The following is a 24,441-nucleotide window of genomic DNA, read 5'->3' as shown; positions in this document are numbered from 1 at the left end:
TAGTGTATTTTTCACATTTTTCTAATTTTTCATGCCTTACTGCATTTTCACCCCAATTTAAGTATGCTCATCATATTTGAACTAGTTTTTAGGGTCTTATGATAGCCTTATCTCAGATTTTTTTTTCCTAAATTTTGGAATTTTTATACCATACTATACCCTTACTTCTGTAATGTGGGTGTTTTTCTTTTCTTTTTGTTTTTTTCTTTTTCTCATTATTCATGTTATTATTGTTATCATATTATTTAAACTAATTTTAGGGTCTTATGATAGCCTTACCTAAGAAAAGAAATTAAAAAATGTTTTTATTTTTTTTTACCATAGCCTCATCTAGTGACTGTACACTCTCTGTGGAACCTAGAGCTTATACTGATCTTCCATTCAAGTACTAACCAAAACCAGCTCTGCTGAGCTTCAACTAGATCAGGACACAACAGGCAGGAAGGACCACATATAGACTTTCCTCTGAAATTTTGGTGTTTTGCACATTTTTCTAATTTTTCAAGCCTTGCTGCTTTTTAACTGCATTTTTCATTCAATTTGAGTGTGCTCAAAAAAAAAAAAAAATCAAAATTTTGGAATTTGTATGCTTTACTATAGCCTTACCTCAAAAATTTTAGTATTTTACAAATTTTACAAATTTTTCATGCCTTACTGATTTTTCATCCTAATTTAAGTGTGCTCATCATATTTGAACTAGTTTTTAGGGTCTCATGATGGCCTTATTAAAGAAAGAAATAGTCCAAAGTTTTTGAATTTTTATGCTTTACGATAGCCTTACCTCAAAAATGTTTTCATATTTTTCTATTTTGAACACCAATTTATGTATTCTCATATTATTTGAACTAGCTTTTAGGGTCTTATGATAGCCTCATCTAAAAAAAAAAATGTAAATTTTGGAATTTGTATGCCTGTCAATAGCCTTACTTCGAAAATTTTAGTAATTTTCACATTTTTAAAATTTTTCATGCCGTACGGCATTTTCGTCTCAATTTAAGTGTGCTCATCCTATTTGAACTTGTTTTAATGGTCTTATGATAGCTTTATATCAGAAAAACACAATCCAAATTTTTGGAATATTTCATGGCTTATTATAGCCTTACCTAAAAAATGTTAGTATTTTTCACATTTTTCTAATTCGTTCATGCCTTACTGCATTTTCACCCTAATTTAAGTGTGCTCATGTTTTGTGAACCAGTTTTTAGGGTCTTACGATGGCCTTACCAAGAAAAAAAAAGTCCAAACATTTTGAATTTTTATGCCTTACTATAGCTTTACCTCAAAAATTTTGGTTTTATTCCACATTTTTCTATTTTGAGCACCAAATTTAGGTATGCTCACCTTATTTGAACTTTTTCTTGGGGCTTATGATAACCTTATCTCAGAAAAAAAATTCAAAATTTTGGAATATTTCATGCCTTATTATAGCCTTACCTCAAATATTTTAGTATTTTTCACATTTTTCTAATTTTTTCATGCCTTACTGCATTTTTGCCCAAATTTAAGTATGCTCATGTGTTTTGAACTAGTTTTTAGGGTCTTATGATGGCCTTACCTAAGTTTTTATTTTGAACGCTTTCTTTAGCCTTAATAAGTGACTGTATATTCTTTGTGGAATCTGGAACTTTCATTGGTCTCCTATTCAAGTACGAACCAAGACCAGCCTTGTGTAGTTTCTGAGATGTGACTAGATCAGGCAACAAACAGGCAGGAATGACCACATATAGTGTTTCCTCTGAAATTTGGGTGTTTTTCATGCCTTACCACATTTTAACCTAATTTTTCATGCAATTTAAGCGTGTTCATCATATTTGAACTAGTTTTTAGGGTCTTAAGATAGCCTTATCTCAGAAAAAAAAATCCAAAATTTTAGAATATTTTTTGCCTTATTATAGCCTTACCTCGAAAAATTGAGTATTTTTCACATTTTTCAAATTTTTCATGCCTTACTGAGTTTTCACCCTAATTTAAGTGTGCTCATCATATTTGAACTAGTTTTTAGGGTCTCATGATGGCCTTATCAAAGGAAGAAATAGTCCAATTTTTTGGAATATTTCATGCCTTATTATAGCCTTACCTCAAAAATGTTAGTATTTTTCACATTTTTCTAATTTGTTCATGCCTTACTGCATTTTCACCCTGTCACGGCAAATTTGCTTTTGACCTCATTTGGAGACATGATTTTTTGCTCTGGTTGAATGATGGAGTCCAGTCGGAGTATTGATGATTTTATGAAAAAGATTTATTATAAAATTAAATAAAAAAGGAGTAAAAAAGAAGCTTCCATCCTGAAAGAATGAAAGGCAAAAGGCTCGTGGCAGAGCAAAAAGGCAAGACCCACTCTAACTAACAGTTTCACAGCTTAAGCTTTTATACAGATAACAGAAAAAGTTCCACCCTGAGGTGAGGAGAAGGAGGGAGTCACATGCCCAACAGTGGAAACGTTTGAGGATGATGAAGGCGTGTATATTATGATTAAGATTGGGCGCCACTCTTATCTTTCCTTGATAGTGTGTGTGTTCGTGTATATCTGCATGTGAGTTTGAGTTTGGCCTTCAGCAGAGACTCTGTGTTGCACTGAGTACAATACGATCTGTACTGTTTAATCTAACATGACTCAGCTGTTCAAAAAGTGCAAAGAGTAATGCAGTCATCATGTATTAAAACATGACAAATTTTACACATGAACATACATTTGACGATATGATGATGAATATAATAATTGCCATAACACCCGTAATTGACAACTCTCCTTAAGCGCCCACTATATGAATGCATACTTCCGATGGGCACTGTACTAGTTATTGACAATATCAAACTAATACAGAAACAAATGAAACAATCTACCTGTTGTTCAACTGGAGGATTAAGAGATAAAATATTTTGTAACATAAATAAACTGTCCCAGGGTAACAACCCCTGCAGTCTGTAGTCTCAAGGCCAGACTCTGACCTGCCCAGCCAGGAAGGTCCAGACGGGTCTCCCACAGGACTGGCTCTTGGAGAATCCAGTACAGAGAGTTCACCTACCCAATCCTCTCCTTCCTCCGCAGGTTTCACACTTTTATAAAAAGCAGGCAGAGGAGATGTGCTCATGTTTGATTAAAATAATTTAAATTAAAATCATGACCCAGGCCATTGCCTGGAGGTGACATGGATAAAAAAAAAAATGTATCTCGCGCTGCGACTTAATTAAGTCACAGTAATTAGGTCAGAGAACACAAACTTTGTCGTCAACAATTTTCGGACTTGCAAGAAGTTATAGATTTTACCAGTGAGCAATTGAGAGGCCCTGGGAGACATTCTGGTTACAGGTGGATGTACGGAAAGTGTCTGGGACACGGACTTAATGTACGAAAAGAGGACGCGAGATTGATCCTGTCAGAGCTCGATCTGTGAGTAGCAGAGTGCGCCAGAGACGACGACTCAGCAGGAGGCAATATTTTTCTGAAGGACCAAATTTTATTTGGCACTTCGATTCCTACGATAAACTGAAACCCTATGGCATCTGTATTAACGGGTGCATTGATGGGTTTTAAAGAAAGATCATCTGGTTGAAAGTAGCCCTAACAAGCAGTGATCCACATGTGATTGGAGGCTACTTTGTTGAAGCCATGGAACAAGTTGGAGGTGCCCCAAGGATTGTCCGCTCAGATCTAGGAACAGAAAACATCATTGTTCATGATATCCAATGCTGGAAGAAATAGGCCTTTTCAAACCCTATACAATTTTTTAAAAAGTAAATATAATATAATATTAATATTATTAATATATTATATTATTGTACTTAACTACAGTGCTTGAGTAAATGTACTAAGTTACTTTCCCACCTTTGTCTAGGTATTCATGCGTCACCATTGTTTGGATAGCAGAGCAGCCGAATGAAGCTACATTGGAGGAGCAAGCACTGCTAATCAAAGAATTGAAAGTTGGTGGGGTATCATTCAGAAGGAGGGCATTAAATAATGGATACAGCTACTGGGAGAGCTCAAAGATCAAGGCCTTTTTGGGGGAGATGCAGGTCGATCCATGCATTGTGTTGTTCTGACGAAGCTCAGAGAGGAGTGCATGAGATACAATGCTGCTATATATTTATGTTTGAAAAAGAAAGTGAAATAACATAACTCCAAGCACAACGTGGTTCATTCAAGTGCGATACATATACTCTAATTAACTTGAAATACTTATCTGCAGTTGCAGGCAAGAAGAATTTTTTTTTTTTTTTTACAAAATATTGCTTGAGAATACACTTTGACCTGTATTCCATGCATTGTGTGTGTACAGTATATGTAAAATGTATATTCAACGTTAAATACGGTTTAATTCTCCTCTACTGTCTCTCTTAGTCTGTGTTTCTCTCTCACTCTCTCTCTTTAAGAGTAATGTGTGACCTTCATCTCTTATTTTTTCAGGAGCAGTTAAATGAGATAAGAAATATCTGGAACACACATCGCATCCAACCATCTAAAAACCCTACTGTGCCCAGTGGGATACCCAACATCATGTTTTCAGCACCTCATTTGTGGGGTGCAAATGACCACATAGTCCATGTTAATGCCATTGACCTGGCTACAGCCAAGCAGACCTGCAACTTCCTAACAACCATCCCATGTGACGAGGACATTTTTGATCTCTGTACCATTACCATGGAAGAATCTGGGTTCGGCTTTCCAAACAACACATCAGAGGCACTGGATTTATACATGTCATTGAGGGATGTTATCCGTCCCCAATTGTTTGAGTAGTATTTAGTGTTGTGTCTCTTTGTCTGTGTCAGGCACCTCTCCCCATTCCACAAAGCCCGTATAGACTTAGAATATAAGAAAATGGGAACAATGAAGGCTAAAGATAATTTCAATTATTGAAGTACTTTTCTATAAAAGTAACTGCTGCTTCAATTGCAGTGACCTCACACCTGTGACATGCAGCTATGTATTACTGAAAGACCTTTAGTTGACTTATCTCTGAGTGTCTACCTCACTGTCTAATGTGTTTAAATCTGTAATCAGAGTTTATAGTTTATGAATAAAACATTGTATGTAAATTACCGTACATGTACCCTTACTCATTTGTAATACATTTGGTTCCATTTCTACACTAGAGCAGGGCCGTCCAAAGTTGGCCTGCAAGCGATTGGTTTTGTATTATTTTTAGTATGTTATGCTCTATTGTTATCGTACTTTACATACTCTGTATTTCAACCAAAATTAAGGTAATATAGTACAGTGATTTTTAAGAAAAAAATGTCCAATTATATTATTTTTCATGAGTTTTAGAAGATTGTTCAAGGCAATGGAAAATAGTGTTTCGATCGTATAGGCGGGGTATGGTGTTGCATTTTCTCGAATTTTTATTGCACTAAATGTCTGAAGACATTTCGATTTTATGCCATTAAACACAATAAAGAAAAGTGTTCTTCAATTTCAAAACTACGTAAGTGTTTATTTTGCACAGTTATGTTATTGGTATGTTATTTCATGCAATGCAACCATGAATGTTTAGTTTTGGCCCGCGACCCTCCACCGCAATTGATTTTTGGCCCTTCAATGAAAAGAATTTTGGCACCTCTGCTCTCGAGGTACGGAAAAACAGCTTTTAGTCAACTTGATACTTTATCTTCATAGGAGACACCTCCAAACACTGCAGATGTGCTAGTTATATTGTATTAACGCACTCTACCATTCAGACAGTTTGAAATAACATTTTATTAAAACATCTTGACTCAAAACCAACTTAAATAAGACTATTGAGCACTATTGGCAGAATTGCAGTAAAAGAGCATGCATGCAAAACATGAAAAACAATGAATGATCAATCTTTCTGCAGACTGAATTCAAACACAGGTAAAAAAAATATTGATAACTCTACTCCTCACATTAGACATCCATTTGTTGGTCTCAGAATCTAAACAGTTTTCCTAGAACAATACATTTTACAACATGTACCAACTGCTGAATCTTAGGTTTGTTTTTTTCTTGGGGAAAAAACAAACAAAAAAATCAATCCTTTTGAATTACACTATTTACATTACACTTTGCCAAAGCCCAGTGACCCACGGACTGCATCTATGATGATGTCTGTTCTTCCTCAGACTTAACACCTCTTGGAAGGGAGAAGGTCAAAGCACAGGTAGAAGCGAATGGAAATCTTTTGGTACCATCTTCCTGATCGAAGGATTGGATCACCACCTGCTTTTGGAAACCCAGTGGTGGTTCTGCATCTGCACCACTCACAAAGGCCAGCAAGTCCTCAAAAGAGAGGGAAGCTTGTTTTTCTGTGAACACACACAACATAATATTAATATTTTCTGAGTGTCTAACAACTGCCTAACATGTACAGTATATAATGTCTATACATATATGTACTAGGGGTTGAACAACTTCATAATTTGAAAAGTCGACTTCATGTGCATACGAGTCGACGTCAACTAGTCGATGATGTCACCAAGAGCTGAAGCCAATGCTCACAGGGTGGTGGCCAAGTGGCAGCAGAGTGCCGGCTTTGGTGGAGGAAGCCAAAGCTACCGTAAAAAGAGCTCAAACGCTCTGGCTCTGAGGAAGCCTTAATGTTAAATCCAAATGTTAAATCGGTCGCCACCCCACCACTGACTGAGGCTCAGTCAGTGGTGGGGTGTGTGAAGTGTGGGTTTTAGATTCAGATTTAACATTAGGATTTAATATTTACATTCAGATTTAATATTTACATTTAGATTAGTTTTCCATCAGTACACTTTTTTAATAATGATATAGAACATGCTGTTTTTCATGAATTTCTGTCTCAAATGAAAGAAAAAAATTGCTAAATGTGAGGAAAGTCAGCTAAATGTTCAAAACATGTTGGCTATGAAAATGTGATCGAGTCTTTACATTCAGCACCCCATACCTAACTGGGGTGAAGAGTTGGATACACATGTATCCTCATGTGCACACACTGCACATGAGGCCTACACACACACACACACACACACACACACACACACACACACACACACACACACACACACACACACACACACACACACACACACACACACACACACACACACACACACACAGTTTATTGTAATATGGAAGATTTGTCTTTTGTCTTGAATGTTGCAAAGTAAAGTAAATTAAAATAACCTGCTGTGTCCTTAAGCTGCTGTGTGTCATTATTCCTTACTGACAATGTCCTAACGAACCATTGACAATTTGCATTTTTGTAAAGAGAAATAAGAAAGCATTTTAACTTTTCTAGACGTTTTTCATCACTTTGGAATGCTAAAGATTTGAGACATACTTAAGAAACTCACCAATGAAATGCTACATACAATGTGGACTGTCCAGGATTTGAACCCGGCACCCCTCACAACCAAAGTCAGAATTATACTCCGAGACCAACAAGCCATTGAGTGCCATGTCCTGAACTAAATTTAAATCACTTTAGTTTAAAATTAACTTAACATCATTGAGAAATCAGAAAAATTAATTTACTCAGTCTTTACGAACCATTGACAATTTGCATTTTTGTAAAGACAAATAGGAAATCATTTTAACGTTTCTAGACATTTTTCATTAGTTTGGAACGCTAAAGATTTGAGACATACTTAAAAAACCCACCATTTAATTACTGTAAACAATGGGGCTTGTCCGGGATTTGAAGCCGGGACCTCTCGCACCCTAAGCGAGAATCATACTCCTAGACCAACAAGCCCTTGATTACAAAGTTCTGAACCACTTTAACCTCATTTTAGTTAAAATTTAACTGAACAGCATTGAGAAATCAGAAAAACTCAATTTACTCTGTACTAACGAACCATTGACAATTTGCATTTTTGTAAAGAGAAAAAAGAAAACATTTTAACTTTTCTACACCTTTTTCATCAGTTTGGAATGCTAAAGATTTGAGACATACTTAAAAAACCCACCAATGAATTACTATACACAATGGGGCTTGTCCAGAATTTGAACCCGGGACCGCTCTCACCCTAAGCAAAACTTATACTCCTTGACCAACAAGCGCCTGATTACAATGTTATGAACCAATTTTACATCACTTTAGTTAAAAATTTACGTAACAGCATTGAGAAATCATAAAATCTCAATTTACTGTCCTAACGAACCATTGACAATTTGCATTTTTGTAAAGAGAAATAAGAAATCATTTTAACTTTTCTAGACGTTTTTCATCAGTTTGGAATGCTACAGATTTGAGACATACTGAACAAACCCACAAATGAATTACCACACACAATGGGGCTTGTCCGGGACTTGAACCCGGGACCTCTCGCACCCAAAGCGAGAATCATACTCCTAGACCAACAAGCCCTTGATTGCAATGTTCTGAACCAATTTTAGATCACTTTAGTTAAAAATTTACTTAACAGCATTGGGAAATCAGAAAAACTCAATTTCATCTGTCCTAACGAACCATTGACAATTTGCATTTTTGTAAAGAGAAATAAGAAATCATTTCAACTCTTCTACACATTTTTCATCACTTTGGAATGCTAAAGATTTGAGACATACTTATGAAACTCACCAATGAAATGCTACATACAATGTGGACTGTCCAGGATTTGAACCCGGCACCCCTCACACCCAAAGTCAGAATTATAGTCCGAGACCAACAAGCCATTGAGTGCCATGTCCTGAACTAAATTTAAATCACTTTAGTTTAAAATTAACTTAACATCATTGAGAAATCAGAAAAATCAATTTATTCAGTCTTTACGAACCATTGACAATTTGCATTTTTGTAAAGACAAATAGGAAATCATTTTAACGTTTCTAGACATTTTTCATCAGTTTGGAACGCTAAAGATTTGAGACATACTTAAAAAACCCACCATTTAATTACTGTAAACAATGGGGCTTGTCCGGGATTTGAACCCGGGACCTCTCGCACCCTAAGCGAGAATCATACTCCTAGACCAACAAGCCCTTGAATACAATCTTCTGAACCAATTTAACATCATTTTAGTTAAAATTTAACTGAACAGCATTGAGAAATCATAAAATCTCAATTTACTGTCCTAACGAACCATTGACAATTTGCATTTTTGTAAAGAGAAATAAGAAATCACTTTAACGTTTCTAGACATTTTTCATCAGTTTGGAACGCTAAAGATTTGAGACATACTTAAAAAACCCACCATTTAATTACTGTAAACAATGGGGCTTGTCCGGGATTTGAACCCGGGACCTCTCGCACCCTAAGCGAGAATCATACTCCTAGACCGACAAGCCCTTGATTACAATGTTATGAACCAATTTTACATCACTTTAGTTAAAAATTTACGTAACAGCATTGAGAAATCATAAAATCTCAATTTACTGTCCTAACGAACCATTGACAATTTGCATTTTTGTAAAGAGAAATAAGAAATCACTTTAACTTTTCTAGACGTTTTTCATCAGTTTGGAATGCTAAAGATTTGAGACATACTTAAAAAACCCACCAATGAATTACTATACACAATGGGGCTTGTCCGGGATTTAAACCCGGGACCTCTCGCACCCGAAGCGAGAATCATACTCCTAGACCAAGAAGCCATTGATTGCAATGTTATGAACCAATTTTAGATCACTTTAGTTAAAAATTTGCTTAACAGCATTGAGAAATCAGAAAAACTCAATTTCATCTGTCCTAACGAACCATTGACAATTTGCATTTTTGTAAAGAGAAATAAGAAAACATTTCAACTTTTCTACACGTTTTTCATCAGTTTGGAATGCTAAAGATTTGAGACTTACTTAAAAAACCCACCAATAAATTACTATACACAATGGGGCTTGTCCAGGATTTGAACCCGGGACCTCTCTCACCCTAAGCAAAAATTATACTCCTAGACCGACAAGCCCTTGATTACAATGTTATGAACCAATTTTACATCACTTTAGTTAAAAATTTACTTAACAGCATTGGGAAATCAGAAAAACTCAATTTCATCTGTCCTAACGAACCATTGACAATTTGGATTTTTGTAAAGAAAAATGAGAAAACATTTCAACACGTTTTTCATCACTTTGGAATGCTAAAGATTTGAGACATACTTAAGAAACTCACCAATGAAATGCTACATACACTGTGGACTGTCCAGGATTTGAACCCGGCACCCCTCACACCCAAAGTCAGAATTATACTCCGAGACCAACAAGCCATTGAGTGCCATGTCCTGAACTAAATTTAAATCACTTTAGTTTAAAATTAACTTAACATCATTGAGAAATCAGAAAAATCAATTTATTCAGTCTTTACGAACCATTGACAATTTGCATTTTTGTAAAGACAAATAGGAAATCATTTTAACGTTTCTAGACTTTTTTCATCAGTTTGGAACGCTAAAGATTTGAGACATACTTAAAAACCCACCATTTAATTACTGTGATCAATGGGGCTGGTCCGGGATTTGAACCCAGGACCTCTCGCACCCAAAGTCAGAATTATACTCCGAGACCAACAAGCCATTGATTGCCATGTCCTGAACTAAATTTAAATCACTTTAGTTTAAAATTAACTTAACATCATTGAGAAATCAGAAAAATCAATTTACTCAGTCTTTACGAACCATTGACAATTTGCATTTTTGTAAAGACAAATAGGAAATCATTTTAACGTTTCTAGACATTTTTCATTAGTTTGGAACGCTAAAGATTTGAGACATACTTAAAAAAACCCACCATTTAATTACTGTAAACAATGGGGCTTGTCCGGGATTTGAAGCCGGGACCTCTCGCACCCTAAGCGAGAATCATACTCCTAGACCAACAAGCCCTTGATTACAATGTTCTGAACCACTTTAACCTCATTTTAGTTAAAATTTAACTGAACAGCATTGAGAAATCAGAAAAACTCAATTTACTCTGTACTAACGAACCATTGACAATTTGCATTTTTGTAAAGAGAAAAAAGAAAACATTTTAACTTTTCTACACCTTTTTCATCAGTTTGGAATGCTAAAGATTTGAGACATACTTAAAAAATCCACCAATGAATTACTATACACAATGGGGCTTGTCCAGGATTTGAACCCGGGACCGCTCTCACCCTAAGCAAAACTTATACTCCTTGACCAACAAACCCTTGATTACAATGTTATGAGCCAATTTTACATCACTTTAGTTAAAAATTCACTTAACAGCATTGGGAAATCAGAAAAACTCAATTTCATCTGTCCTAACGAACCATTGACAATTTGGATTTTTGTAAAGAAAAATAAGAAAACATTTCAACACGTTTTTCATCACTTTGGAAAGCTAAAGATTTGAGACATACTTAAGAAACTCACCAATGAAATGCTACATACACTGTGGACTGTACAGGATTTGAACCCGGCACCCCTCATACCCAAAGTCAGAATTATACTCCGAGACCAACAATCCATTGAGTGCCATGTCCTGAACTAAATTTAAATCACTTTAGTTTAAAATTAACTTAACATCATTGAGAAATCAGAAAAATCAATTTACTCAGTCTTTACGAACCATTGACAATTTGCATTTTTGTAAAGACAAATAGGAAATCATTTTAACGTTTCTAGACATTTTTCATCAGTTTGGAACGCTAAAGATTTGAGACATACTTAAAAAACCCACCATTAAATTACTGTAAACAATGGGGCTTGTCCGGGATTTGAAGCCGGGACCTCTCGCACCCTAAGCGAGAATCATACTCCTAGACCAACAAGCCCTTGATTACAATGTTCTGAACCACTTTAACCTCATTTTAGTTAAAATTTAACTGAACAGCATTGAGAAATCAGAAAAACTCAATTTACTCTGTACTAACGAACCATTGACAATTTGCATTTTTGTAAAGAGAAAAAAGAAAACATTTTAACTTTTCTACACCTTTTTCATCAGTTTGGAATGCTAAAGATTTGAGACATACTTAAAAAACCCACCAATGAAATACTATACACAATGGGGCTTGTCCAGGATTTGAACCCGGGACCGCTCTCACCCTAAGCAAAACTTATACTCCTTGACCAACAAGCCATTGATTACAATGTTATGAACCAATTTTACATCACTTTAGTTAAAAATTTACGTAACAGCATTGAGAAATCATAAAATCTCAATTTACTGTCCTAACGAACCATTGACAATTTGCATTTTTGTAAAGAGAAATAAGAAATCAGTTTAACTTTTCTAGACGTTTTTCATCAGTTTGGAATGCTAAAGATTTGAGACATACTTAAAAAACCCACCAATGAATTACTATACACAATGGGGCTTGTCCGGGATTTAAACCCGGGACCTCTCGCACCCGAAGCGAGAATCATACTCCTAGACCAAGAAGCCATTGATTGCAATGTTATGAACCAATTTTAGATCACTTTAGTTAAAAATTTACTTAACAGCATTGAGAAATCAGAAAAACTCAATTTCATCTGTCCTAACGAACCATTGACAATTTGCATTTTTGTAAAGAGAAATAAAAAAACATTTCAACTTTTCTACACGTTTTTCATCAGTTTGGAATGCTAAAGATTTGAGAATGACTTAAAAAACCCACCAATGAATTACTATACACAATGGGGCTTGTCCAGGATTTGAACCCGGAACCTCTCTCACCCTAAGCAAAAATTATACTCCTAGACCAACAAGCCCTTGATTACATTGTTCTGAACCACTTTAACCTCATTTTAGTTAAAATTTAACTGAACAGCATTGAGAAAACAGAAAAACTCAATTTACTCTGTACTAACAAACCATTGACAATTTGCATTTTTGTAAAGAGAAAAAAGAAAACATTTTAACTTTTCTACACCTTTTTCATCAGTTTGGAATGCTAAAGATTTGAGACATACTTAAAAAACCCACCAATGAATTACTATACACAATGGGGCTTGTCCAGGATTTGAACCCGGGACCGCTCTCACCCTAAGCAAAACTTATACTCCTTGACCAACAAGCCCTTGATTACAATGTTATGAGCCAATTTTACATCACTTTAGTTAAAAATTCACTTAACAGCATTGGGAAATCAGAAAAACTCAATTTCATCTGTCCTAACGAACCATTGACAATTTGCATTTTTGTAAAGAGAAATAAGAAAACATTTCAACGTTTCTAGACATTTTTCATCAGTTTGGAACGCTAAAGATTTGAGACATAATTAAAAAACCAACCATTTAATTACTGTAAACAATGGGGCTTGTCCGGGATTTGAACCCGGGACCTCTCGCACCCTAAGCGAGAATCATACTCCTAGACCAACAAGCCCTTGATTACAATCTTCTGAACCAATTTAACATCATTTTAGTTAAAATTTAACTGAACAGCATTGAGAAATCAGAAAAACTCAATTTACTCTGTACTAACGAACCATTGACAATTTGCATTTTTGTAAAGAGAAAAAAGAAAACATTTTAACTTTTCTACACGTTTTTCATCAGTTTGGAATGCTAAAGATTTGAGACTTACTTAAAAAACCCACCAATGAATTACTATACACAATGGGGCTTGTCCAGGATTTGAACCCGGAACCTCTCTCACCCTAAGCAAAAATTATACTCCTAGACCGACAAGCCCTTCATTACAATGTTATGAACCAATTTTACATCACTTTAGTTAAAAATTACATAACAGCATTGAGAAATCATAAAATCTCAATTTACTGTCCTAACGAACCATTGACAATTTGCATTTTTGTAAAGAGAAATAAGAAATCACTTTAACTTTTCTAGACGTTTTTCATCACTTTGGAATGCTAAAGATTTGAGACATACTTAAAAAACCCACCAATGAATTACTATACACAATGGGGCTTGTCCGGGATTTAAACCCGGGACCTCTCGCACCCGAAGCGAGAATCATACTCCTAGACCAAGAAGCCATTGATTGCAATGTTATGAACCAATTTTAGATCACTTTAGTTAAAAATTTACTTAACAGCATTGAGAAATCAGAAAAACTCAATTTCATTTGTCCTAACGAACCATTGACAATTTGCATTTTTGTAAAGAGAAATAAAAAAACATTTCAACTTTTCTACACGTTTTTCATCAGTTTGGAATGCTAAAGATTTGAGACTTACTTAAAAAACCCACCAATGAATTACTATACACAATGGGGCTTGTCCAGGATTTGAACCCGGGACCTCTCTCACCCTAAGCAAAAATTATACTCCTAGACCAACAAGCCCTTGATTACAATGTTATGAACCAATTTTACATCACTTTAGTTAAAAATTTACGTAACAGCATTGAGAAATCATAAAATCTCAATTTACTGTCCTAACGAACCATTGACAATTTGCATTTTTGTAAAGAGAAATAAGAAATCATTTTAACTTTTCTAGACGTTTTTCATCAGTTTGGAATGCTAAAGATTTGAGAATGACTTAAAAAACCCACCAATGAATTACTATACACAATGGGGCTTGTCCAGGATTTGAACCCGGAACCTCTCTCACCCTAAGCAAAAATTATACTCCTAGACCAACAAGCCCTTGATTACAATGTTCTGAACCACTTTAACCTCATTTTAGTTAAAATTTAACTGAACAGCATTGAGAAATCAGAAAAACTCAATTTACTCTGTACTAACGAACCATTGACAATTTGCATTTTTGTAAAGAGAAAAAAGAAAACATTTTAACTTTTCTACACCTTTTTCATCAGTTTGGAATGCTAAAGATTTGAGACATACTTAAAAAACCCACCAATGAATTACTATACACAATGGGGCTTGTCCAGGATTTGAACCCGGGACCGCTCTCACCCTAAGCAAAACTTATACTCCTTGACCAACAAGCCCTTGATTACAATGTTATGAGCCAATTTTACATCACTTTAGTTAAAAATTCACTTAACAGCATTGGGAAATCAGAAAAACTCAATTTCATCTGTCCTAACGAACCATTGACAATTTGCATTTTTGTAAAGAGAAATAAGAAAACATTTCAACGTTTCTAGACATTTTTCATCAGTTTGGAACGCTAAAGATTTGAGACATAATTAAAAAACCAACCATTTAATTACTGTAAACAATGGGGCTTGTCCGGGATTTGAACCCGGGACCTCTCGCACCCTAAGCGAGAATCATACTCCTAGACCAACAAGCCCTTGATTACAATCTTCTGAACCAATTTAACATCATTTTAGTTAAAATTTAACTGAACAGCATTGAGAAATCAGAAAAACTCAATTTACTCTGTACTAACGAACCATTGACAATTTGCATTTTTGTAAAGAGAAAAAAGAAAACATTTCAACTTTTCTACACGTTTTTCATCAGTTTGGAATGCTAAAGATTTGAGACTTACTTAAAAAACCCACCAATGAATTACTATACACAATGGGGCTTGTCCAGGATTTGAACCCGGGACCTCTCTCACCCTAAGCAAAAATTACACTCCTAGACCGCCAAGCCCTTGATTACAATGTTATGAACCAATTTTACATCACTTTAGTTAAAAATTTCCGTAACAGCATTGAGAAATCATAAAATCTCAATTTACTGTCCTAACGAACCATTGACAATTTGCATTATTGTAAAGAGAAATAAGAAATCATTTTAACTTTTCTAGACGTTTTTCATCAGTTTGGAATGCTAAAGATTTGAGACATACTGAAAAAACCCACCAATGAACTACCATACACAATGGGGCTTGTCCGGGATTTGAACCCGGGACCTCACACACCCGAAGAGAGAATCATACTCCTAGACCAACAAGCCCTTGATTGCAATGTTCTGAACCAATTTTAGATCACTTTAGTTAAAAATGTACTTAACAGCATTGGGAAATCAGAAAAACTCAATTTCATCTGTCCTAACGAACCATTGACAATTTGCATTTTTGTAAAGAAAAATAAGAAAACATTTCAACACGTTTTTCATCACTTTGGAATGCTAAAGATTTGAGACATACTTAAGAAACTCACCAATGAAATGCTACATACAATGTGGACTGTCCAGGATTTGAACCCGGCACCCCTCACACCCAAAGTCAGAATTATACTCCGAGACCAACAAGCCATTGAGTGCCATGTCCTGAACTAAATTTAAATCACTTTAGTTTAAAATTAACTTAACATCATTGAGAAATCAGAAAAATCAATTTACTCAGTCTTTACGAACCATTGACAATTTGCATTTTTGTAAAGACAAATTGGAAATCATTTTAACGTTTCTAGACATTTTTCATCAGTTTGGAACGCTAAAGATTTGAGACATACTTAAAAAACCCACCATTTATTTACTGTAAACAATGGGGCTTGTCCGGAATTTGAACCCGGGACCTATCGCACCCTAAGCGACAATCATACTCCTAGACCAACAAGCCCTTGATTACAATGTTCTGAACCAATTTAACATCATTTTAGTTCAAATTTAACTGAACAGCATTGAGAAATCAGAAAAACTCAATTTACTCTGTACTAACGAACCATTGACAATTTGCATTTTTGTAAAGAGAAAAAAGAAAGCATTTTAACTTTTCTACACGTTTTTCATCAGTTTGGAATGCTAAAGATTTGAGACATACTGAAAAAACCCACCAATGAATTACCATACACAATGGGGCTTGTCGGGATTTGAACCCGGGACCTTTCGCACCCGAAGCAAGAATCATACTCCTAGACCAACAAGCCCTTGATTGCAATGTTCTGAACCAATTTTAGATCACTTTAGTTAAAATTTAACACTAGCATGACCAGAGTGGTGTCATTTGACACCTATACCTTTAAAGTCCAAGCTGGTGTCATTTGGCGGGTGTGAACAACTCAGCTTGTGACCATTGTTATGTTACTGAGGCCACTACTCCCCCCTCAACTAGGGTGGGGGGGTGGCTAGGTAGGTTCCAGGACACAAAGACCTTTTGTAATCTCCTTTGTGTTTCCCATACTGCAGCTACATAGAGGTTGCAACTTATATTTCAACTTTTGCAACAGAAAGTAGTAAGTAGTAATAGTGAGACGGCAACAGTTTGTTTGCATTCTTGGTGAAATTTATTTAATAGAGATTTTGTGAACAATTCTGGCACTGCCACACCTCCTTTATGCATTTGCCACATGCAAACTTGTCACAATACATACAACGCTTGGTGGCACGGTTTTTCCTGCAGCAACACTTCACCTGGCACAATGCCCTTTTCCCCACATCAGGTGTGGGTGGTTGTTGCTGAAGGTTTTGCTCATTCACCTCCTTGGCTGCCATATGAGACCGGGCAAACTCATTTGCAAGCTCCAGCAAGAAGTCCACCCTTCTCTCCTTGACCCCAGTGCATGCCTGATAAAGCACATGTGCGTTCAGCGCTGCAATGTCAATCATGTTGTAAAACACAGCGACTGGCCAACGCCGTGTTCCTGAACGCACAGTGTACTTTAGAACCATCTGGTCCATGACGTCCACACTGCATTTCATGCTGTTGTAGTCGGTGACTGTGTTCGGCTTTTTTTTCCGAGTAGCCTCAGTCTCCACCACGCTGTGCACGCTACTGAGGAGGCAGACAGTCTTCTTTCGTTTGGGCACATAAACAGTCAGTGTGGCACCAGAGGTTGAAAACACTTGTGTGCTGAATTCCTCACGGGCCAAATTCTTTTTAGCTGAATCTGGAAGCTCCCGGCGATTCTTATTGACTGTGCCAAGGAGGGTGGTCTTTCGGCTGTGCAGTCGACGTGCTAGTGACAATGAAGTGAAAAAATTGTCGGTTGTAACAGTTCTTCCTTTGTCCATAAACGGTTCCATAAGCTTCATCACCACATTTTCAGACAATCTCTCCCCAGGTGGACGACTGGGGTCTTTGCCAAGATATGGGATGATTTTGCACACATACTTGGATTTAAGGTCACATGCCACACAGAACTTGATACCAAACTTGTCCGGCTTCGTTGCAATGTATTGCAAGAAACAGCAGCGAGTCTTAGTTGGAAAAAGTTGCTCATCTATGGTGATGTGCCTGCCTGGGTTTTTGTTTTTCCCTGTTGAAGCATTGATTATTTGTGCATCTTGTGCACTTTCTTCAAATTTGTAAAATAATAGCTTAATAAAATAATCATGGACCAGGTTAGTGAATGGTGGACCTCGCGAATTTACCTTTTTAAAGTGAAAACTCAAACAGTCCTTTTCACACTCGGAAATCTTGCTTTACCATAAATAGCAACAATACATTTGATTTATAAGCACAAAAACAATAAAGGTAAATAGTGAAAATACAGGAGTAGGAAACAGGAGCTTGGTTGCTTTATTACTGTTTTTCTTTTTCTAATTTTATTTATTGTGGTTTATTAATTGATCACAACACACATGGCTCATATTAATTTGGCCATTCTTATCCAATAATTCCATATAATGTTATTTGGATTAACAAACATCTACCTGGGAGAAACTGGTTTCTCAACACTGGCCATCATTTACACCAACCCCCAAAAGTTTGTCACTGCCCAGCTGCACATTCCGATCGAAAGGCTTTATTTACATAAGAGAGGTGCCCCACTGAGTTGCAAATGAGTGTCATTTGGCGGCCTCTGGGCAGGGCAGCAGGAGTAAGAAAACCTTGGGCATGCTAGTGTTAACTGAACAGCATTGAGAAATCAGAAAAACTCAAATTACTATGTACTAACGAACCATTGACAATTTGCATTTTTGTAAAGAGAAAAAAGAAAACATTTTAACTTTTCTACACGTTTTTCATCAGTTTGGAATGCTAAAGATTTGAGACTTACTTAAAAAACCCACCAATGAATTACTTTACACAATGGGGCTTGTCCAGGATTTGAACCCGGGACCTCTCTCACCCTAAGCAAAAATTATACTCCTAGACCGACAAGCCCTTGATTACAATGTTATGAACCAATTTTACATCACTTTAGTTAAAAATTTACGTAACAGCATTGAGAAATCATAAAATCTCAATTTACTGTACTAACGAACCATTGACAATTTGCATTTTTGTAAAGAGAAATAGGAAATCATTTTAACTTTTCTAGACGTTTTTCATCAGTTTGGAATGCTAAAGATTTGAGACATACTGAAAAAACCCACCAATGAATTACCATACACAATGGGGCTTGTCCGGGATTTGAACCCGGGACCTCTCGCACCCGAAGCGAGAATCATACTCCTAGACCAACAAGCCCTTGATTGCAATGTTCTGAACCAATTTTAGATGACTTTAGTTAAAAATTTACTTAACAGCATTGGGAAATCAGAAAAACTCAATTTCATCTGTCCTAACGAACCATTGACAATTTGGATTTTTGTAAAGAAAAATAAGAAAACAATTCAACACGTTTTTCATCACTTTGGAATGCTAAAGCTTTGAGACATACTTAAGAAACTCACCAATGAAATGCTACATACAATGTGGACTGTCCAGGATTTGAACCCGGCACCCCTCACACCCAAAGTCAGAATTATACTCCGAGACCAACAAGCCATTGATTACAATGTTCTGAACCACTTTAACCTCATTTTAGTTCAAATTTAACTGAACAGCATTGAGAAATCAGAAAAACTCAATTTACTCTGTACTAACGAACCATTGACAATTTGCATTTTTGTAAAGAGAAATAAGAAAACATTTCAACGTTTCTAGACATTTTTCATCAGTTTGGAACGCTAAAAATTTGAGACATACTTAAAAAACCAACCATTTAATTACTGTAAACAATGGGGCTTGTCAGGGATTTGAACCCGGGACCTCTCGCACCCTAAGCTAGAATCATACTCCTAGACCAACAAGCCCTTGATTACAATGTTCTGAACCAATTTAACGTCATTTTAGTTAAAATTTAACTGAACAGCATTGAGAAATCAGAAAAACTCAATTTACTCTGTACTAACGATCCATTGACAATTTGCATTTTTGTAAAGAGAAATAAGAAATCATTTTAACTTTTCTAGATGTTTTTCATCAGTTAGGAATGCTAAAGATTTGAGACATACTTAAAAAACCCACCAATGAATTACTATACACAATGGGGCTTCTCCGGCATTTGAACCCGGGACCGCTCGCACCCTAAGCGAAAATCATACTCCTAGACCAACAAGCCCTAGAATACAATGTTCTGAACCAATTTTACATCACTTTAGTTAAAAAATTAACTTAGCATTGAGAAATCAGAAAAACTCAATTTACTCTGTCCTAACGAACCGTATTACAGATGGACACGTTTTTGGCGGATGTTTTTAACCCACCAAAACAGAGAAGAACAGAAAGAAGACATCGAAACGCGTATGAAAGTAAGTGAAAGTTGATTAGGATACTCTTATATTTTTCATATCAAGCTATCATATCATAATACCCGTCCGACTGTAATACCGGTCCGTCGGAAACACTTCCGTTGTGGCCGGTTTGCATTCGTGTTGTGACCTGTTTGCATTTGTGTTCGTTTCTGTAAATGCATTCACCTGACACTTCCCAGCCACCGTATTAAATAGATAAAGGAATGTCTCAAAGCTCCTCATTCTATCTGGTATTTTATTCCAAATAATATATTTAACAACCTTGCTGGTCTTCGTTTTCTACTCACTTGTAATTACAATATAGCCAAATTACCATTCAAAATATGTAAATTTTTATCAACAGGCTCTTCCAGCTTGGAAAATATGTTACTCTCACAATTTCTCCCCACACAAATCTATAATTTGGAATAATGAAAACAATACAATCAGAAGGAAAACAATATTTAGAAAAAACTGGGTTGATTGAGGTATTATTTCTATAAGTGATCTCTTTGACGCTGAAGGAGCATTACTAATCAAATCATCCCCTGATACTAGCAAAGAATTTAACATTGTAACTAAAGTTATTCCTGATGGTTTATTACTTTTAATGAAAAGTCATCTTCAGTTTCAAGAATCCCTAAGAGTGGAACGTCTTCTAATGGTAAATGGTTTAAATATCATGGACTGAAAGTGCACAAACAAACATATACGGATAAACATATATATCCCTTGTTGATATTGAACTTTACCTCGAGCTGTTGTTTGGATCAATCAATAGAGTGTGTGTGTGTAGAGTCACGGGGTGCGGTGTGTAAAAAAAAATAAAGTACCTAAGTGATGACACGCAGTCCGACTCTTGTACACATTCCTCCAAAGAATAGAAGACGCACATGGTGTCAGAAGTGGGATGCACCTAAACCAAGGTTCCATCAAGGTCTTCAGCAGATAGAGAGGAGAAAGCATCGCTATGGCAAGTGACGGTGAGGACGAGCAGGGCCGGGTCGGCGTTACCAGGAGGGCTAGCGCACCCAGTGCTACATTCAGCATCCAACCACCGGAGGCCTTTGACTTCTCCCATCCAAACGAGTGGACAAAGTGGATCCAGAAGTTTGAAAGGTTCAGGCAAGCAAGCAATCTGTCTTCAAACTCAGAAGAAAACCAGGTTAATACCTTAATTTACTGCATGGGAGAGGGATGAAGCTAAACAATGCCAATCAACATGAATATGCTAAAGTGAAGGAGGGCTTTCAAAACTTTTTCATAGTTCAGAAGTATATTGTTTACAAAAGAGCACGCTTCAACATGCGGAAACAAGAGCCAAATGAGACTGTAGATGCATTTGTCACTGCCCTGCATGCACTAGCAGAACATTGTAATTATGGACAATTGCATGATGAGCTGATCCGAGACAGGATAGTCGTTGGACTGGCTGACAAGAGACTTCCAGAACGTATTGTCACGGCAAATTTGCAGTTGCCCTCATTTGGAAACATAATTTGTGCTCTGGTTGAATGATGAAGTACAGTCAAAGCATGATGATTTTATGAAAAAAGATTTATTACAAACTAAATGAAAGGGCAAGCAACCAAAATTGGAGGAAGGGCAAGCAACCAAAATTGCCATAACAATAACAATTCCTAACTTTTGGTCGCCATCAACGACCAAATCAAGAAACAAAATTATTATATTCCAGGAGAATAACCTTGGATCCACCTTTTCTGTCTGTCAGGGTAAACCATTAGCATTGTTATTATCATACATTGGATATATTCTTTTTTTGTGAGACAGACATACGTATCTGTGAGAGCAAGAAAAATGTGGAAATAAACAAAAACCTTTAAAAACGTCATCATTATTATCAATGACATGAATCATCAAACATCAAAACCTCTACTACCATCTCGATAAGCAAAAATCCCAATTTATATCAAGGACATCACTCACATTCATTGACTGAGCTCAGTGGTCCCATTGGTAACTGGGGTCACCAATAGCCAGAAGAATAGTGGAACCATGGTTAGAACCACCCCACTTGATTGGCGGCATCATGAGTGAAGAATGAGTGTTTTCCTCAATCACAGCAGAAGGGCTTGTGACTGTATCATCTTGCAGCCAGGTGTGAGATTGTCCACCCTCCACCTAGCTATAAGCCTTCCATGGGTGTGGCTTATAAACAAAGCAAAGTAAGAACAAAAGTCCCAAGTCGGCGGGGTCCTCAGGGCTTGATCTAGGCTCTCGTTTTAGAACGTTTTTTCCAACTGAGTGTGTGTCTCATGAAAAAGGATCAGCTCCTGTGATCCCACAAGGCAAAGGAACGCTTCTTTGTGCACCGCACCTGAGAAGCCAGTTTAGACGGCGTAGTTGTTACTGCACCGCCCCACTCAGTGGCCTTGTCGGTTCCCCCTTTGTTGTTGTCAGCCAGTGTTAGCATTAGCTGGTGTCGACAATCGTCTGCTTGGATCCATGTCACCCACTCCGCGACCTTCACTGCCGTGTGGGTCGTCAGCTGAACTTAAAAAGGGCCGGTCCACCTCTGGTTGATCCACCTCTGGTCAGCATTGTAGATGATCAAGCAGTCATCAGGCCGAATATCGTGCAGATGATCGGTTGTTGTCAGAGGAAGGGTAGTCTCCAAACACCTGGCAACCTCTCTTGGGATCGGTTGGTACCTGAACAGAAGAAAAGAGGGGAAAACAAAACACAAACAAACAAACAAAACAAAACAAAAATAAAACAAAGTAAAATAAAATAAAATAAAATAAAACTAGTTGAAAGAGAAGGGGTGTTAGGGTTAGTTAACTAACTAAATGAATTGTTAGTATGGCTTTGTCAGCTCGGTTATAGCTTCCAGGAAGAGAGAGACAGGTCAGAGGTCGGGATCGGTGCTGCTGCACAATCACACAATGGTTAGGAATGGGTTAGTGAGCTTTTAACAATGCCCAGCTCAAAGTTATCTGTAGCCCATTCACACATGAGTGGGAAAATATGAGGCTGAAAGAAAAGCACTTTCCTGGAGCAAGGTGAAGTGTAGCTGGAGTTGCAGTGATTCTAGAACTGTGGTACGTCTACTACTAGTAGGGATGCAACGAGTAATCGTAAGGCAGATAAAAATCGATTCATAGGTATCACGATATATATATATATATATATATATTTATTTTTTTAATTTTTTTCACCTTTATTTAACCAGGAAAAAAAATCCCATTTAGATTAAAAACCTCTTTTTCAAGGGAGTCCTGGCCAAGAGGCAGCAAAGTTACAACACACTGAACAGAAATACATTTACATTACGTTAAAATGACCTGATAACATAAGCATCAAATAAAACAATTACAGAGAGCTGAGGCAGTCTCAAATTCTCTCAGTTTCGTTTTGAAGGCATTCAAGGATAAAAACTCCGTCAGCTTCCAGTCTCTTTGCAGCATGTTCCAAGCACAAGGAGCTGCATGTACAAAGGCTTTTTTCCACAGCTCTGTGCGGGCAAAAGGAACCGTGAGCAACAGCTGATCATTGGATCTCAGCGCATAAGTGTTCGTACTTCTCTTTGTAAGTAATGTACTGATGTAAGAGGGCAGTAATCCAAGAAGAGCCTTTAAAATAAAAGTAAACCAATGACACTGCCTCCTAGTGTATAGGGAAGGCCATCCCACCCGAGAGTACAGCTCACAGTGATGTGTCATGGCTCTACAGTTTGTGATGAACCTCAGAGCAGAATGATAAACAGAGTCCACCATCAGAAGACATGTACAAGAAGCATTCATATAAAAAAGGTCACCATAATCTAACACAGATAAGAATGTGGCAGAGACAAGGCGCTTCTTTACACCAAAAGAAAAACATGTCTTATTGCGGAAGAAGAAACCCAATTTAAGTTTTAATTTCCTCACAAGTTTGTCAATGAAAAGTTTAAAAGTGAGGGAATCATCAATTACGACACCAAGGTATTTATATTCATGTACCACTTCTATGACAATTCCTTCAAGAGTGGACACGACCGGGGGAGTTAGGGTGTACTCACACTGGCAACTGGGGCCGTTCCAAGCTCACAGCAGGAATCCCCCCCTCCCTGTCCCTTTTCTGGCACGGTAGAACGGACGTGATCACCAGCTCAACTCGGTTCCCACAGAGAAACACATCATCACGTTAATTTATGACACACGTATGGCGTTACGTCACCATTAAGCGACTCTGGGTTTGTTGTTGACAGTACATTCTGTTAATTTCATATTTTCTGTTACGTTGAGTAAATATAAACCAAGATTTACCCAGACACGTGCTCTTTTCAC

General features: G+C 36.8%; 1 long non-coding RNA gene and 10 other non-coding genes across 11 annotated transcripts; all 11 read right to left on the bottom strand.

The window, feature by feature from the left end:
- Nucleotides 1–6,110: 6,110 nt before the first annotated feature.
- On the bottom strand, nucleotides 6,111–23,056 carry LOC114460402 (uncharacterized). The gene is made up of 3 exons (XR_003673611.1): nucleotides 22,100–23,056; nucleotides 20,986–21,301; nucleotides 6,111–6,273 (listed from the first exon to the last, which is right to left on the bottom strand). It is a non-coding gene; the product is annotated as an uncharacterized LOC114460402 (long non-coding RNA).
- On the bottom strand, nucleotides 7,620–7,691 carry trnap-agg (transfer RNA proline (anticodon AGG)). Its single transcript has one exon. It is a non-coding gene; the product is annotated as a tRNA-Pro (tRNA).
- Nucleotides 8,234–8,305, bottom strand: trnap-ugg (transfer RNA proline (anticodon UGG)). The gene has a single exon. It is a non-coding gene; the product is annotated as a tRNA-Pro (tRNA).
- Nucleotides 8,849–8,920, bottom strand: trnap-agg (transfer RNA proline (anticodon AGG)). The gene has a single exon. It is a non-coding gene; the product is annotated as a tRNA-Pro (tRNA).
- Nucleotides 9,155–9,226, bottom strand: trnap-agg (transfer RNA proline (anticodon AGG)). The gene has a single exon. It is a non-coding gene; the product is annotated as a tRNA-Pro (tRNA).
- Nucleotides 10,683–10,754, bottom strand: trnap-agg (transfer RNA proline (anticodon AGG)). The gene has a single exon. It is a non-coding gene; the product is annotated as a tRNA-Pro (tRNA).
- Nucleotides 11,598–11,669, bottom strand: trnap-agg (transfer RNA proline (anticodon AGG)). The gene has a single exon. It is a non-coding gene; the product is annotated as a tRNA-Pro (tRNA).
- Nucleotides 13,136–13,207, bottom strand: trnap-agg (transfer RNA proline (anticodon AGG)). Its single transcript has one exon. It is a non-coding gene; the product is annotated as a tRNA-Pro (tRNA).
- Nucleotides 14,979–15,050, bottom strand: trnap-agg (transfer RNA proline (anticodon AGG)). Its single transcript has one exon. It is a non-coding gene; the product is annotated as a tRNA-Pro (tRNA).
- trnap-agg (transfer RNA proline (anticodon AGG)) lies at nucleotides 16,200–16,271 on the bottom strand. The gene has a single exon. It is a non-coding gene; the product is annotated as a tRNA-Pro (tRNA).
- On the bottom strand, nucleotides 18,993–19,064 carry trnap-cgg (transfer RNA proline (anticodon CGG)). Its single transcript has one exon. It is a non-coding gene; the product is annotated as a tRNA-Pro (tRNA).
- Nucleotides 23,057–24,441: the final 1,385 nt, after the last annotated feature.

This window comes from Gouania willdenowi, unplaced genomic scaffold (assembly GCF_900634775.1).
Source record: "Gouania willdenowi unplaced genomic scaffold, fGouWil2.1 scaffold_434_arrow_ctg1, whole genome shotgun sequence".
Lineage (NCBI taxonomy): Eukaryota > Metazoa > Chordata > Actinopteri > Blenniiformes > Gobiesocidae > Gouania > Gouania willdenowi.
Note: the sequence above shows the minus strand (reverse complement) of the source record. Positions and strands in the feature narration are given on the sequence as shown.